This window comes from Schistocerca americana, chromosome 1 (genome assembly GCF_021461395.2).
Source record: "Schistocerca americana isolate TAMUIC-IGC-003095 chromosome 1, iqSchAmer2.1, whole genome shotgun sequence".
Taxonomy (NCBI): Eukaryota; Metazoa; Arthropoda; class Insecta; order Orthoptera; family Acrididae; genus Schistocerca; species Schistocerca americana.
Genome location: NC_060119.1, coordinates 958499447 through 958517161, shown reverse-complemented (window position 1 = coordinate 958517161; position 17715 = coordinate 958499447).

Sequence of the window (17715 nt, the reverse complement as noted above, 5' to 3'; positions counted from 1 at the left end):
AAGCGCGAAACCCATTCTTGACTTCTTTTTGATTAGTTGTACCGCTTCAAGCAGTAAATCCAAAGGCACTTTTCTTCCTCTTCATCAGACTGCTGCCCATTATAACAGAAAGGGAAAAGGACTAGATGGGACATTCGTTGAGACGGGAGTGCGCGCTAACTGACTCTTTGGAAGAACTAGTTTCCGAGAACAGGTTGAGAGGGAGGAGTAGAGACAAGATTATCGGGGACATAAAGGGAAGCGGAAATTACGCTGACCTGCGGACAGTGGTAGAAGGCAGGAGAGCATTGAGATCTCATTTGTGAAAACCTGTCTTTGAGTAGAAAACTAATGATGACATCAGCAGTAAGCCTATCCACATTTCTCCTTGTTCTTGCTTTTAGCAATATCTTGCCCCTATTGCTCCTTGCTCTCATAGAATTAATTCTTTCTGCTTGAGATTCATCAGGTTCAAACAACTTTTTTAGCGGTTTCCACCTTTTTATCCGCTGCGTCTTCAATCCCTCTAGACTGCGTTTGCAACAGTTCTTGCCTGAACATTCTCTTGACTGGAGTATCAGTTAGGATGACTATGCAAAATAGCGCGTAAATGTGCCACAGCAGAAATGCTCAAACGTTTCCCATCGATACGTTTGAGTTAGTTTACAAATTACAGGTAGTAACTTTCATGCTTTTTGTTTATACAAATGTGCCTTGTAAAGTGGAAAACCGACCTATACTAGGGTCTATCTATTTTCAGTTCTAAAATGTATGCTCCCATCTCTTCGATGTTTTAATAACAGAATTTACTCACTTTGCACCAAAAACACAAATACGTTTTTCACGTACAGAAGTTCACACAACTGGTCACGTTACGTTCGTGCGAGACCCCAGCAGTAGCAGTATCAATCTTTCACTGTCGATAGTAAAACTAAACTCCGACCGAAGAGGCCATGAGGGCCCAACGGTACTCACCAGCCACCGTGTCACCCTCAGCCATGACGCATCACTGAGAGCGAATATGTAGGGGCATGTGGTCGGCACACCCAGCCGTATGTCAGTTTACGAGAACAGCAGCCGCTTCTTACCTATCAAGTAGCTCCTCAGTTTGCCTCACAAGGGCTGAGTGCACCCCGCTTGCCAACAGTGCTATGCAGACCGGATTGTCACCCATCCTAGTTCTAGCCCAGCCCGACAGCACTTAGCTTCGGTGATCTGAAGTGCTGTATGAAAAATGGTTCTCAAAAAAAGTCCTCCGCGCAATTGCGTCCCGTGCGTAAATGTGAACCGGTCTTCCCTACTCTCTGTAACACCGTTACATGATTGCATTCGGACCTTGCGACTTATTTAGTTTAGCCTTTCCAGTTGCTGCTTTACGCCAGCGGTGCCTATTGCTATGTCCTCCATTGAGGCTGTGCGATGGACAAACGAATATATGTTTGTACAGTCCTGCTGCGTAAATGATCTCCTAAACGAGAAATATAAAACATCAGCATTCTGAAATACCTTTTACACTACTACAGAGAGACATTGATTTTGTGAGTTTCAGAACGAATACTGTTACATTAATTATAAAGTTGTTCCATTTTTTGTTTGTTGCATAAGTGAATATATGATCATTTTCCAAACATGGAACATCTTTATAATGTTACGATATATCATAGCATCTTGACACTCATATGTTTGTAAGCACTTTGTATGGATCAAAACATGTGGTGCATGTTAGAAATCTATTCTGTGACAAATCTAAAGTGTTCAGTGAGAAAAAATTACGTGTGCAACGATAAGAATGCAGTGGGAATGTGTTCACATCTGTTCGACGAAAACTATGAAAACAAATACTCCAAACCACATTTCACGTAAGTCATATCCAATGCAAATCCGTAACGCAACCATTTGCGTGGCGTTCTTATAATTAGGTATTATTTATACTTTAGAACAATTAATCTGTAAAAAACGCACCGCATGTTGTAATGCAAGCATGAAAACAGTCTGAAGATGAATTGTAATGATTAGAAACCGGTAACGGTACATTTTGAATAAAGGAACTGGAAAGAAATTTGTGGCTAGTTGCTGTCTCAATACCATCAACATTTGTTTTCAAATAACAACCACGGTCTCCAATCATGTCATCGTATGACAAAATTTCATTAGAACTGAGGACAAAGGTTGCGTGCGCTACTTTGAGATGAAGACGTTGGGACAGGAAAGGTATTCATCGAGCCAGTCAGATATAAAAAGCTTTATCGCGACACCTGGGGTATCTACTTCTTAGTTATTCATGTTGGAAGCTGTTCTAGGTTAGAATTCTGATATATTCACTTCGTCTACTTTAGTTGACCAATTTTTGAAAGGTGTGTTGAATAACTCCGCTTTAGTGACACTATCATCGATAATATCATCATTGGTATTGCGCAATGGAAGTACTGATTGTGACTTACCACTGGTGTATTTCACATAGAACCAGAATATCTTTCGCTTTTCTGTTAGATTTAGAGACTGAGTTTCATTGTGGAAGTTATTAAAAACAGCTGGTATTGAAGTCTGCGCTACGTTTCGAGAGAAAGTAAAATTGTTAATCAAAAGATTTTGTGTTTTTTAAATTTGGCATTCTTTCTCCAGTGCCTCCGAAGTAGTGTTGTTAGGTGTTTTGTGTACCATAGGTAATCAGAACCATATTTCATTTCTTTATTTGGTACAAATTTCTCAATTGCGTCAGATAGTACTTCCCTGAATGTAAGCCACATCTCGTCTAGATTTAAATAGGTGGGAAGGAGTGGAGCCCTTCTCTCAGGAAGGAGTGAAGCGAATTTTTATCTGCTATAGCTTTATTTTGCCTTTACTTTTGGCGGATTTCGATGTTGCGGTTAGTCTCGCTAGGACGTTCTTGTGAACACCAATCCCAGCATCCGTCATTATGTTCCCTATTGGCTCGGCATTATTTGTTGTTTAGAGATGAAGTACATTTACCCGACAATTTACACTGTGCACTTCGAGCGCGCTCCTGAATTAATTTCTCAAAATAATTTTCCTAATAAGCAGTTAGCACAATTTCTAGCGATGTTTTATACCTACTACCGGCGTTAAATACGTACTGTCTCCTAGAAATCGAGGGTAGTTTAAAGTCACCTTCAACTGAATTGTGTGAGTAGCGCATCTATTTGTGATGAGATTCAAGTCTTCTTTGAACTGTTCAGACCTTACCATCTGAGTCGGGGTTCGGTAACAGGAACCAATTATTAATTTATTACACTTGTCAAGCATAGCCTCTAACCACACTAATTCACAGTACTACAGTCTTTAGTTTCGCCACAAACCAAGCTACTTCTAACAGCAACAAAGACGCCGCCACCAACTATATTTAATCTAGTTCTAAACACAGCTACGTATTTCGTAGAAACTTCAGCTGTGCTAATTTCTGGCTTTAGCCATCTTTCGGTATTTATAACGATTTGAGTTTCAGGCATTCTACAACTTTTAGAGCTCTGGTTCGTTCCCAATACAGCTGCCGAAGTTCACAACATTTATTGTTGCTATATCTACTCTCTTCCTGCGTTCGTCCTACACGCTTTGAAATTGAAGTCTTTTCTGCACTTTCCTGAGACTCTCTAACATAACTAACCGCCCAGTTCATTCTACACAGTCTCCACTACCCGTGTAGCCGCCTCCAGTATGTTGTGGATGCGTGACTTATCAAACCGAACCCGAAACGTCACCACCCTATGGTGAAGTCCAAAGATCTGCAACGTACCTGGTCGAAGAACCTACTGAGTCTCTGAGATCCTCCACTCTGCTGTGTACCAAACGTCTGCAGTTGGCCCTGGCAACAATACTACTGATGGTGAGCTCTGCCTTCGTCATGCAAGCAAATCTGGCAGCCTTTACTTCAGCTAGCAATCGAAACCAGACAGAATCTCTTCTCCATATCCAAAGCGACACATGTCATTAGTACCGGAAGAGGTACCAGTTGCAGTTGTTTGTACCCTGAACTCTTCATGGCGTCCAGAAATACTCCGTCCACATCTGGAATGCAAACAGTGCACACACATAGTGCACACTGGAATTGTTCCCCTCTTTTGCAGCCTTACCCCTAAGGGGCTCCATTAAGTGCCTGACAACGGCGCTCCAAACCACCTGTAAACCCACCGTCTGTGAATGCTCAGAACATGAATGCTGAAAGGCTTCCTCTGGGACAGGGCGAGCATCAGTCACAGATAACGCCCAAATTGCTCGTCAGACGATCTGGGGGTGCGTTCGATCCCCTCCCCCTCCCCACTCCCACTGGAAAGCCTTTTGACTGCCGACCACACTTTGAAACTTTGAAATAACCTCCCAAGCGAGTACAGTAGTTGACCCATCGGGCGATACGAGGGATACGCTGGACGTATCTTGCATTCTCATGTAACCCCCCCCCCCCCCCGCCGCCAGCGATTTCCATTGGCAAGAACCCCAAGCTGCGTGTTTGAAGTCAGTATCGCCTGGAACTACGAATGAAGAGTCACCAGCTCTGCTCGGATCTAAACACGGCATTCACAGTCCCTATCTATGATATCAAAATATGTTAGACTCAATTTCGACTTCGATATAAACAATATTTCTGTCTACTGAAGTGAATAGTCCAGCTCCAATGGCTTTTAGTACGTCTTTTAGATAAACGTATTATGCCTCGCTATACGTTTCAGAGCTCTCCACTTCTGATTTCAGTCAGCTCTCTGTTCCGAGATCAATCTGAACGTGAAAAATTTGTTTGCAGGGAATTTGTATTGCAGGGAATTCATGACCTCCGTTACAAGTACTTCGTCAATTTACTTGAAACCAATGACAGCCAAAAGGTCTTTACTTTTAACTCGGGCTGATTTCGCTCTCTGTGTATCGACTGGCGAGTGATCTTCAAAGGACCTCAAACTACTGTATAGCCTAAATCAAAACTGGTTCAAATGGGTCTAAACACTATGGGACTTAACATCTGAGGTCATCAGTGGGCTAGACTTAGAACTACTTAAACCTAACTAACCTAAGGACATCACGCACATCCATTCCCGTGGCAGGATTCCAACCTGCGACCGTAGCGGCAGAGCAGCTCCAGACTGAAGCGCCTAGAAGCGCTCGGTCACAGAGGCCGGTTACCCTAATTCCCCCATGTTCACTCCACAAGTATTGTGTAACCCGAGAACTGCTTGTATGTATGATGGTGGTAACCGCGATGAAACCTTGGTTTATAGTGGAAGTAACTCAACAGGTTGACTAAAGGAATAACTACAAAAATTTTCAGCAGCAGAAGGGAACACAGCACGATACGTCAGGAACGATATTAGCAAGACCGTCATGGCTGCTAAAATGAAATGGCTGAAGTGAAAAATGAAGAAATAATAAACTAAATCGTGTTCGCAAGGACAGATTCAGCATACAGAAGAAACAGAATAACATTTGATGAAATTAAAGGCAACAGCATATAGCGTATCTTTTATCAAATTCCCACTCCAAAAGTTGATAACTTACGAAATAGCGCCAATAAACAATTAATTATTTATGAGTTACCGTGTAGTGATTATTACTCAAAGTATTCGTAATGTCTTGTTATTTTATTGAAGGTGATGTTAAGTCACTTCTTTTAATCAGTAGTAAGAAAGGAAAGTGTATACAGTACAGAGATAATGCTTCTTTTAATCAGTAGTGAGAAAGCAAAGTACATGTAATACAGAGATATTATGGCAACTATCTTTGAAAGTAATCATTATCTGTGTAAGGACAAACGTTGGTAGATGGCTTCAATTATTCCTTCTTCCATTTGTGGACGCTGATTGATACAGATGTAAGTTGAAAACTGTCATATTTCCCAAAATTGCTAAACCTATTATCCCATTTGTGTTAACTGAGTTATGAAAATTAGTTTTTGACTGTTTTAACTTATTTTGAGGTGTTTAGTTTGGTGACGCAACGATCGAGCGCCACAGCGTTCTATTGTTAGCTGTTTTATTGCTGAAAGTTGAGCCTGCAGCTCCAATACAAAGTCCGATAATCTTTTTCAAAACATTGTTCTGTGTGGGAATATTAATGTACTTACGCGGCCACATTTCACCGATCATTCTCACAAACTGCATTCAATTTTGGACTGTAACATCATTTTTTAAATGATAGGAAATGTACAAATAACTTACAGGGATATTTGAAAAGGTAGTCAGAAATTTAATCACTAATCGGATGTAAAAAGTACAGCATTTTTGTTTAAAAAGGAAGTCCGAAATCAAATAATTACTCAGAGGTGGAGGGTAAAGCATTTTTGTTTCACTGTTGCTGGAGAGGATCCTTTCGAGATATGATTTTAGAGATACCTTTGTCTTAAAAATTAAATGAGTGGCACGAAAAGTATAAAGAGCGCAAGAGGAATTCTACTGTTAACCTTCTCAGTCCTGGACTTTGGTTTTAAGAATGAAATGTTTATATTGTTCGTCAGTTGGTTTATTTCAAACACTTTAAAGTGAATATTACAAATGTTCGAAAATAAATGGAGTGTGTGGAGTAGTAAAAAGAAAATGAATATTTCTCAACCAAAAATTATGAAAACTTTTCCACTGGAATGTGAAAGTAAAGGTCTTTGCCAAGTGTAGTTTCAGTTCTGCATCGATAAAAATGTACCGTTGTACTACTACCATGAAATACTCACTTATTCATTAGCGCACTGTATATTATCATACTACATCATAAAACATATCCCAGTCCAAAATTACTAAAATTAGAAAAATATTATGTTTATTTCTACAAAGAGATACTGAAACTGTGATAAACTGCTTCTTAAGTAGATGCTACGACTCACTGGCAACATGGAGAAACGGAAACAAGTGATGTCCTGGAAGCACAATGTGTAAAGTATGTGCTACTATCACAGGGAGTTAATTTTATTCACTCAGCTACAAAAGTGTAAAATTTGGATTAGCCCATATGCTGCATAAGGACTGAGACGGCTAAATTCAGTGGAGAGAACGCATGGGATAGAACAGATTCCTCAAAGACGCGGATGAATTGACTGATGGCGTGGTAGAAGAAATGGGAGTGTAGTTAGAAGATATAGAGCATCCATTGTCAGAGACACAGTTTGAGACACCTTTGGACGACTTACGAACAATAAAGGATAAACAATTAAATGCCGTTTTCAAAATCATTGCGGGAAGTGGCACAGGTTTATTTCAGTGTACGATATATTCGACTGCACACATACCTCCGGAGAATAGCGCCCATACAATGAAGAAAACAACAAATGCAGATGGGTGCAGCAACTACCACTCAGTCACCTTAATATCTCATGCCATAAAGTTGGTGAAATGGGTTCGCTAGAATCGAAAAAATAATAGAGCATGTGTTAGAATAAGATCAGTTGCCTTTGAGAAAGGTAAAGGAACCCAAGGCGTTGTTCTTATGTTGCTATCGACAATAGACGTGAAACTGAAGAAAAGTCAGTACACGTTCATAGGATTTATCGACTAAGTAAAAGCCGTCGGGAAAGTATATTGGCGAGAAGTTTTAATCATCAGGAAAATAAGAATACGCTACGGGAGCAAACGAGCAACACAAATACTTACAAGAACGAAGGGGAAACAAGAAGAATGGAAGCCCCCGAAGCCATATGTCTGACAAAATGCATTACCAAGCCCGACATCAAGAAAAGGAACGTATTCATGCGAATTACATCTACCCACAGGCAGACCACGGTCCAGATAATCCAAAATAAACTTCCAGAAAGGTTTTTCTTAAGACGTAAATTGTTGCTGAAAAGACTGTAAATATGACATTAGAAAGCTTCTCAACAGAAATTATATAGATGACGCTGTACCCACCGGCCACTGAGGATATTGATGCATACCACAAATCACAGTCACATTTTGCGCAGATGTTGCATGGGGGCTTAATTATTTATTATGCAAATAATTTCATTTTTTGTCGCTGTCTGTCCGGCTACGAAGTCTCGTAACCGGTTGGCCCTGACCAGTATTAGTACGCAATCTGACTGCATAGAATAACAACAAAGAATGTAACAAAACTTCCGTTAACACAATTAATTAATTAAGTCCCCAGCAACTATAAAAGCTGCGAAACAACAAAGCACAAATGTAACTGTTCTGTGTGTGGAAGTGTGATTCAACGTACACATCTGGCACGGTTCTTCCTCAATACGACAAGATGCTTTAAAGCACCATTTACACTGAAGTAATTAAAAAAAAAACAGTAATACTATAATTGCACATACAAACCAGAATTACACTCTAATACATGAACACAAGCCAGATGCTTTGTTGACGGAACCTGTGACAAGAGACTTTGTTAGTTAGGACATTTGAAATGAAAAATTAAAATTTTTTTTTACCTTCATATATATTGACTAAAAATCTACTCTGATCATTACAACATCTCCATTCGAACAACACCTGCTGTCTAGCCCATCAAAACAACTGCACACGACATGGCCTCAAAAAGTACACCTATCAACATCCTCTCAGCAAAAGCACTAACCACCACCACTTCTCAACATGCACTGCCAGTGGAGGCGGCGGAAATAATACTCTCTGGCGCAATCTCTGGCGCTGTGACTCAGTGTAGCCACCTTTCATATACCCCTCCTCCACGGGCTAGAATTTGATGGTATTTTTGCCAGCATTGGTGGTGAAAATACCATCAAATTCGTCCAAAGAAGAAAAAAAAATTACAGACAAAAATAAAAGAAAATATTAATAAGTAAATATCACATAACGAGATAAATTTTGGCTTTGCACTGACCCTTCAATAACCTAATATATAAAATACAGTAAGGAATACAAATGCTTGCATACATGTGATTTTACATAATAGTTTACATAAGTATTATTCAATCAATGGCACCAGAAACGACGAACTGGTGCAGCTAAAAGTCTCATAAAATTTCACAAACAGTAAACACACAAAAAATCAGTTCATACAAATATTCACATAAAATCCTTTCAATAGTTCAATAAACAAGTAGGACTCCTCAGAGTAGTTGACAGTTCTTGCAGTAGCACCCAGCAATGTTGAACAGGTGCAGACACCAACAAGCGACATCATTTCAGTAGAAGAAGTTCCATCAGTGACACCCAGCAATGTTGAGCAGGTGCAGACAGCACCAAGTGGCATCATTTCAGTAGAAGCAGTTCCATCAGTGGCACCCAGCAATGTTGAACAGGTGCAGACAGCAACAAGTGACCTCATCAGTAATGGCAGTTCCATCAGTGGCACCTAGTAATGTTGACAGGTGCAGAGAGCAACAAGTGACATCATTTCAGTAGAAGCAGTTCCATTAGTGGCACCCAGCAATGTTGAACAGGTGCAGACAGCAACAAGTGACATCATTTCAGTAGAAGCAGTTCCATTAGTCACTCCCAGTAATGTTCAACAGGTGCAGACACCAACAAGTGACATCATTTCAGTAGAAGTAGTTCCATCGGTGGCACCCAGCAATGTTAAACAGGTGCAGACAAGCAAGTCACATTATTTCAGCAGAAGCAGTTCCATCTGTGGCACCCAGCAATGTTGAGCAGGTGCAGACAGCAACAAGTCACATTATATCAGTAGAAGCAGTTCCATCAGTGGCAGCCAGTAATATTGAACAGGTGCAAACACCAACAAGTGACATTATTTCAGTAGAAACAGTTCATCAGTGGTACCCAGCATTGTTGAACAGATGCAGATACCAACAACTGACATTATCGCAGTAGAAGCAGTCCATCAGTGGCACCCAGTAATGTTGAACAGCTGCAGACACCAACAAGTGACAACATTTCAGCAGAAGCAGTCCATCAGTGGCACCCAGTAATGTTGAGCAGGTGCAGACACCAACAAGTTCCATCATTTCAGTAGAAGCAGTCCATCAGTGGCACCCAGCATTGTTGAACAGGTGCAGACACCAACAAGTGACATTATCTCAGTAGAAGCAGTCCATCAGTGGTGCCCAGTAATGTTGAACAGGTGCAGATACCAACAAGTGACATCATTTCAGCAGAAGCAGTCCATCAGTGGCACCCAGTAATGTTGAGCAGGTGCAGACACCAACAAGTGACATTATGTCAGTAGAAGTAATTCCAGTAGCGGCATCCAGCAATGTTAAACAGGTGCAGACACCAACAAGTCACATTATTTCAGTAGAAGCAGTTCCATCAGTGGCACCCAGCATTGTTGAACAGGTGCAGACACCAACAAGTGACATTATTTCAGTAAAAGCAGTCCATCAGTGGCACCAATTAATGTTGAACAGGTGCAGATACCAACAAGTGACATCATTTCAGCAGAAGCAGTCCATCAGTGGCACCCAGTAATGTTGAGCAGGTGCAGACACCAACAAGTGACATTATTTCAGTAGAAGTAATTCCAGTAGCGGCATCCAGCAATGTTAAACAGGTGCAGACACCAACAAGTCACATTATTTCAGTAGAAGCAGTTCCATCAGTGGCACCCAGCATTGTTGAACAGGTGCAGACACCAACAAGTGACATTATTTCAGTAAAAGCAGTCCATCAGTGGCACCAATTAATGTTGAACAGGTGCAGATACCAACAAGTGACATCATTTCAGTAGAAGCAGTCCATCAGTGGCACCCAGTAATGTTGAGCAGGTGCAGGTAACAGTCCATAATTTTCACCATCACTAATTAGACAGTTCATCACAGTTCATTAGCTCAATGAAAACATCTCCTAGTGGCACCCATCATGTTGAACAAGTGCAGGTAACAGTCCATAATATTCACTATCACTAATCAGACAGTTCATCAGAGTTCATTACCAGAAATTAAACATTTCCAGGTGGCACCCATGAATGATGATAGGTGCAAGCACGAACAACAGTTTGAATGCACGCACAATTGCTTTTACAAAATTGTTATCAATGCTCTTACACTAAACATACAAATTATAATAAACACACAAATAATATCAGATGATTGTCATATTAACTATTACAAATACACAAATATCAGTAAACCTATAATATTTATGGGTGTCAGTGTAGGCCACAACAAACAAGTAAAATAATATTTAGGAGATAGGTTGGTACCAATTATTTGAGATTAGGAAAAGAAAACACCCAAAACACACTCACTCACCTTTCATCCACATAAGTACTACTGTGTAATTGAATAGTGTTAACTATGCAAATGCAATTCTGTCAAAGATTAGATGTTCGACGTGTGTATCAAGTAGTAGTGGCAGCAGTGTATAACAGTCAACAACAATTAGTCAACGTCATAGTCATCATGTCAAGACCAATGTTTGCCAAGCCAAATCAAAATGTACGATTTCTGAACAACTGTCAGTGTGCCAAGATATGCAAAAGCTTCCTCTCTCCAAAAAAAAAGTATATACTGCTTAGTGATTTAACAAAGTATGTGTGTAGACAATTTTCCTTCCACTTGAGGGTTCTAGTCTGCCATCTTCATCCTCCTTGTTCCACATAGACCAACAAACAAAAAAAAAAAAAAAATGCTCCTCACTTACTTCACCTCTTATCCACGAAAACTCCAATAATCATTATCATCACGTAATCTTGATACTTCAATAATACCTCTTACGTTGATACATGTAAACCTTATCATCAATATCATTTACCTTACCTCTTGTCCTCCAAAACTCCAATAATCATCAACTTCACACAATCTCAATTCCTCAATAATACCTCTTCAATACGTCGATACATATAAACCTTATTAGCAATATCATTTCACTTCCATAACAACTCTTTCCTCTAGTCAGTCTCCTCGAACAAGTACAGACAAAATCCTAGTGCAAACTTCAATTTATCATGCCATGCAATCCAAAGGCACAATGTCCTCACACAACCTCTGTGTAGTCCACCTGAGCCAAATCTTCTACTCATTATGAATCATAAAATACATTTTGGTTACCTTGTCCATCATCAAATAAAAGAAATCCATACATGACCTCTAACAGCCTTCAGTTTGAATAACTTTCAGTAAGTAGTTGCGAGTACGTAGTATGAAAGATCACATAAGACTTCGAATGAATAAATCGTAATATTTCACAGTGTGTACACCACTTCAAGAATCATGGCAAAACAGAAGCAAACATGTGGAGTATTTCTTGTGTCAAGTGTCACTTACTATTTCAATTGCTCACGAAGAATGCAGTATAATGACTGTCAATGGCCTAAACCTAGTGTTGGTATTTCATGTCGTTAGCTTCCTTTCTATTAGCATTAATTTATATAGCTTCCATAAAACCTCCAGCTCATGGCAGTTCATTTTCTTATCTTAAAATATAAAGCACCGAGCGTAAGCAAAACATGCAACAGCGAGTAAATATCCCAATAGAGAACAGAATATCAAGCACAATCCCTACAACGAGGCTCTGCCAAGCAAACAATCTATAATTAATACCATAGTGTGACCTAAACTCCATGTTCACACACCGTATATCAGCATTTCTATTTACCAAATTAAAGAGTAGTTATGACAACAGAACAGAAATGTGTAAATATGCAATCCATACGCAAAGCAGCAAATATATATCTTATACAATAAACAGGTCATTAGCATCATATCAGCATAAGCAAATAAATGTTCATATGTATCCTTAATAAGTAAACACGAAGGCGCAAGCAGATAAATCACAAAGTATAACTTACATACATAACCACAGTCAGCACAATTAATCCGGCGACAATTATAATTTAAATAAATAAGCACAGCAGGCACATAATAAAAAAATGCAACATCAGTGAAAAAGCAGTGCAGCCAAGCGATGCATAATATACATAATTAACAACCCTGCTCATTAATCAATCATTGTCAAATTCAGTTAACACAAAGTATAAATCACGTAATCGCGAGCAGCAAATTACGTCTAAAGTACGTACCAAAGTGGAAATATGTTACCTGAAAAGTAAACTCAATTAATAGTTACCTTTTTAGTTTATCAGTTTCTTCTTCGAAATTACATTCTTCCTGAAAATTTCTCGATAGCAAGTCCTCTTAACGTCGGACACACACAGAATTTACCTGAAGTTCTTAAATATTTTATACAACCGTATCCTGAAAAATACTGAACGTTAATAACATAATTTATCAAGTCACTATAGCTTTATACTGATTTTATTCGGAGAAATTACACTGTGTATTTGTTTACGGCTATCAGTGTATTCGCACTCAGCGCTCGATCAGCTGTAGGTACGCGTGACGTAGGAAGTAATTGTTTGCGGTCAACGACCGCCTTGTGCGCAACGCAGACTTGACTGTTGCTTTGAGTATGTGCCGCCGCCGGAACACGGCGCGGTATCCTTCTATTCTCTGCATGTTTACATGTTTCTGTTAGTTTCTCGAAAGTATGTCATTCCAAAAAAATTTTAACGTTCGATATATGATGTATTCCATTAGAGAGCCGAAATTTAAGAGTTTCTACTTCGACAGTGTTATCATGAATAATTTTGCGAACTCTATATGGATCGTTATAAAGCAGAAAAAATTTGCGACACAAGCCTTTTCCTTTGTGAGACAAACGATGAGATTTAATTAACACCTTTTCACCAACTGACAAGGTTTTTAAATGACCAGGACGTTTAGCTGATTTCTCTCTTCTAGCAGCCGCAGATGCAATATTTTGTAGAGCCAGGTTCACAACTTCAGAATGCCGCAGTTTCCGTGTAGGCGGAAAAGAACGATTTCAGAAATGCTATTTGTCGGTGCTTTATTTTTTAATATCAATATAGGCGGTAAAGAAGTTGAATCATTAGGGAGTTCATTCAGAATGTTTTGAAAAATATGAAGATACTGATCCCACGTTCTGTGATTCTGATGACAATGAAGTCAACACAATTTATTGATTTCCTTCATCCATCTCTCTGAAGCGTTAGATTGAGGGTGAAAAAGTGAAATGAAAATTGGTTTAATCTTATGACGCCGTAGAGTACGATGCCAAATTTTAGAACGAAACTGTGATCCATTATCTGATATAACCTTATCAACATGACCCACTTCTTTAAGAAAATGTTTGATGAAAGCATTAGATACTGAACGAGCTGTTGCTTTGCGTAAAGGTGTAAAACACACATATTTTGATATCAATTCCACTGCTACCAAAATGTACGCAAAACCTTTAGTAGAACGAACCACTGGACCGAACAAATCGACTGCAGCCATGTCCTTTAATTTCGCTGGAATGATAGTAAACAACGGTGCTCTGTGAGAAATAGTTGGCGGCTTAGCCGTTTGACATAGTTTGCATTTGGCAAGAACAGATCGAATACGTTTTTCCATATTACTGAAGTATCAATTTTCTCGTAATTTATGAAAGCATTTTCTGGGTCCAAAGTGTGCATAACTGAAATGTGTGTACAAAATCAATTTATTAACCCACTCATCAGGAATACAAACTAATCAAACAGAGTTGTCAACCGATTTTCGTTTAAAAAGAACATCATTGCGAACTAAATAATACTGTCTAATCGCAACGCTTTCCTTTCTCCTCCACTTCTCCTTAATGTCCTTCCAGATTGGATCCTTATTTTGCTCTTGGAGCGAAGACGAAATAAAATTCTCAAACGCAACACATTGAATATACATCAAACAATAATTGTTTTCTTTGCAGTCCTCCTCAGCACTTTGTTTCAAACCCATAGGCGTACGTGATAAAGCATCAGCAATAATATTTGAAGAACCCTGTATGTAAACAATACTAAAATCAAATTCCCTAAGATCCAGCGCCCATCGTGACAATCTTCCATGTGTTAATTTTGTTGACATGAGAAATTCCAGAGCTCGATGATCGGTGTAAACCTTAGTATGTCTGCCATACAAAAATATGCGAAATTTTGTAAAAGCCCATACAACAGCCAAAGCTTCAAGTTCCGTAATCGAATAATTCTTTTCTGATTTAGAGAGAACACGACTTCCAAATGCAATAGTTTTCTGTATTACAACGCCGTTTTCTTCTATCTCTTGAAATAAGTGTGCACCTATGCCTTTGTATGACGAGTCCGTCGCCAAACGAAAATCTTTAGATAAATACGGATGTGAAAGAAGTGGAGCAGCAACTAAAGCATCACGAAGTTGTTCAAATTCTGACTGAGCTTCCTCATCCCAACACCAATTAGAATTCCTTCCAGACAGTTCACATAAACGAGGTGTGGCCAAATTGTCCAATCTAACAAAGCGTCTAAGAAAATTACAGACACCAAGGAGACTACGAACATCACGTTTTGTAGTAGGAACAGCATAATTACGAATTGCGTCTAGTTTCTCTGGATCAGGGAGAATACCTTCTGCAGAAATAATATGACCAAGAAATTTCACCTGAGAACGACCAAATTCAGATTTTTCCAAGTTCACTGTAATGCCAACTCTTGCAAAAATACTTAATAATGAATCCAAAATTTTGTTATGCTCGCTCCAAGAACGTTTATCAATAAGAATATCGTCAACATATGAAGTAATATTGTCACGAAGATAAACAGGTAAAATTTCGTTTAAACTACGAATGAATGCTGCTGAAGATACAGTAAGTCCAAACGGTAATTTCCGAAATTGATAACAATTATCAAAGGCTAAAAAGGCAGTGTATTTTCTACAATCCGGGTGGAGTTCTATTTGCCAAAAACTTGCGCGCATATCAATCGTGGATAAAACTTTAATTCCATTAAAATGTTGAAGAAGTTCATCTAAATTTTGTGGACAGTCAGATATTATTTATCTGTCTGGAATCCAGAACCAAACGAATTGACCCATCCTTTTTAAGAACGACGTGTAATGGGCTGGTATAAGGACTGACTGCTGGCTCAATAATGCCTTGATCTAAAATGTATTGAAGTTCACTCTTAACCTTGTATCTGGAAGCCAAAGAAATAGCGTACGTTTTCCCCCGAAATGGTGTGTGTTCTTTTACTTTAAATAAATATTGTAAGCCTTGTATAGTTCCTGTGTGATGACTAAATACTGTAGCATGTGAAGTCAAAATTTGGTGCAGTTCTTCTCTTGCAACGTCATCTGGCACTTCAGCTTTCTTAACGTTTTCATTAATTAATTGTTCGCTATTAATTATATCATCCATCGCGTCTCTGTATCTATTGTCATTGTCATGAGTGAACACATTGTCATCATAATGCTCAACGAAAACATCAGAAGTAAGAAACCTTAAACATTTTGTGTCTGATTCAGATTTTGTTAAACACTCGAAAGATTTCTAACTTTTCGGCAATCCGGCAACAGTCAAATTCACACTTCCTTCTTTAAAGTTTAAAATTGCTTTATGTGCGTTAAGAAACTCCATACCTAATATAATTTGTGTGTTGAGCAATGGAACAATAATAAAATTAGCAGAAAACTCGTATCCTTGACAAATGAAATTTAGGTTGGTCTGCTGTTTGACTTCCACACTTTTTCCAGAAATAGCGCCTCGAATTGTAGTTTTAGAAACAGGTAACACAGGACAAGCAATAGTTCTTACACATATACGAAAAACTGATTCACTAATGACATTCAATGGGCTCCCAGAAACTAAAACTGCAGTGAACTTATTCCTACCCACACATAATTCAATAACAGGATGTAAAAATGCGTCTACATTATGTTCCTTTTCGTCTAGCAAAATGTCTCTCATGTCATCCAGGCGTACGTAGTGTAAAGTCGTAGTATCATTACTTTCTGAACCGTCTATATTGCTGCCAGAAGCCGAAGCTACAAGTCATTGTCGATTGTTTGCGTCACGTCTTTGATTATTCGCGTCATTTCGCGGATCAATTTCTACGATTTGCACTTGTCTCTCTGAATTTCTGTCACGTGGAGGATGCCAATTAGGTCCCTCCTGTCTGTTACATGTAAATTCTTGGTTGTGTCTGTTATTAAAATTTCCTGACTATCTGCACGACTACTTCTTGTGTAATTTCGACTGTCACTTCTGAAATTATTGTTATATCTACTACCCTGGTTATTTCTGTAGTAAGAATTTCTATTATTGTATGAATAATTTCTGTCTTGATGATACCGATTACTGTTTCCGTATGACTGACCATTCCGGTAGGAATTTCCGTTATTATAATTGTCTGTATAATTTCTGTTAGAACGTCTGTTATTGTCATAAGGCTGGTATCTATTGTCCTGTCTGTTTCGTCTGTCATTCTCAAAATTAACCATATAACGTCCGTTCCGATCATTATCCCTTCTCTCTGAAAATCTACTGTGATTACCGTTACTGAAAAAAATTACAAGAAGTCCCGTCGTCGTTGTCATACTCAAGTTCTTGTAGCAAAGTCTTAAAAGTCTCAATGTCGTCTTTACATCTTCCGGCTAAAGCAATTTGTCTTATCGATTGTGGCAGCTTAGTGAAACAAATGCGAAATAATTCAGTGGGGCTATAAGGGCTGGAAAGGAACTGATTCTTTCGAATCATGTCTTCAAAGTATTCTGCTGGCGTGCGGAACTCAGACTGTTTAAAATTACGCTGCATAATAAGACTATGTTTGACTCTGTCTTGCGTGTTTTCGGACCAATATGCCGATAGAAAAGCATGATAAAAATCATTTCCGAATAGTTAAGAAGTGTTTATAGTCAAAGTTTTCTCCTCGTGGCGACAAAGACCTACAGCGTCTGTCCCAGTCCCAATGTCGATTATTGTCAAGTTCGCGCGCCTGGCGCTCTCTTGTTGCATCTCGTAAATGAAATACATTATCATCTTCAAAACCCGCTGCTATCGGTGATTCCAAATTTCTTCTGCTGTCTTTTCCAACGATTTC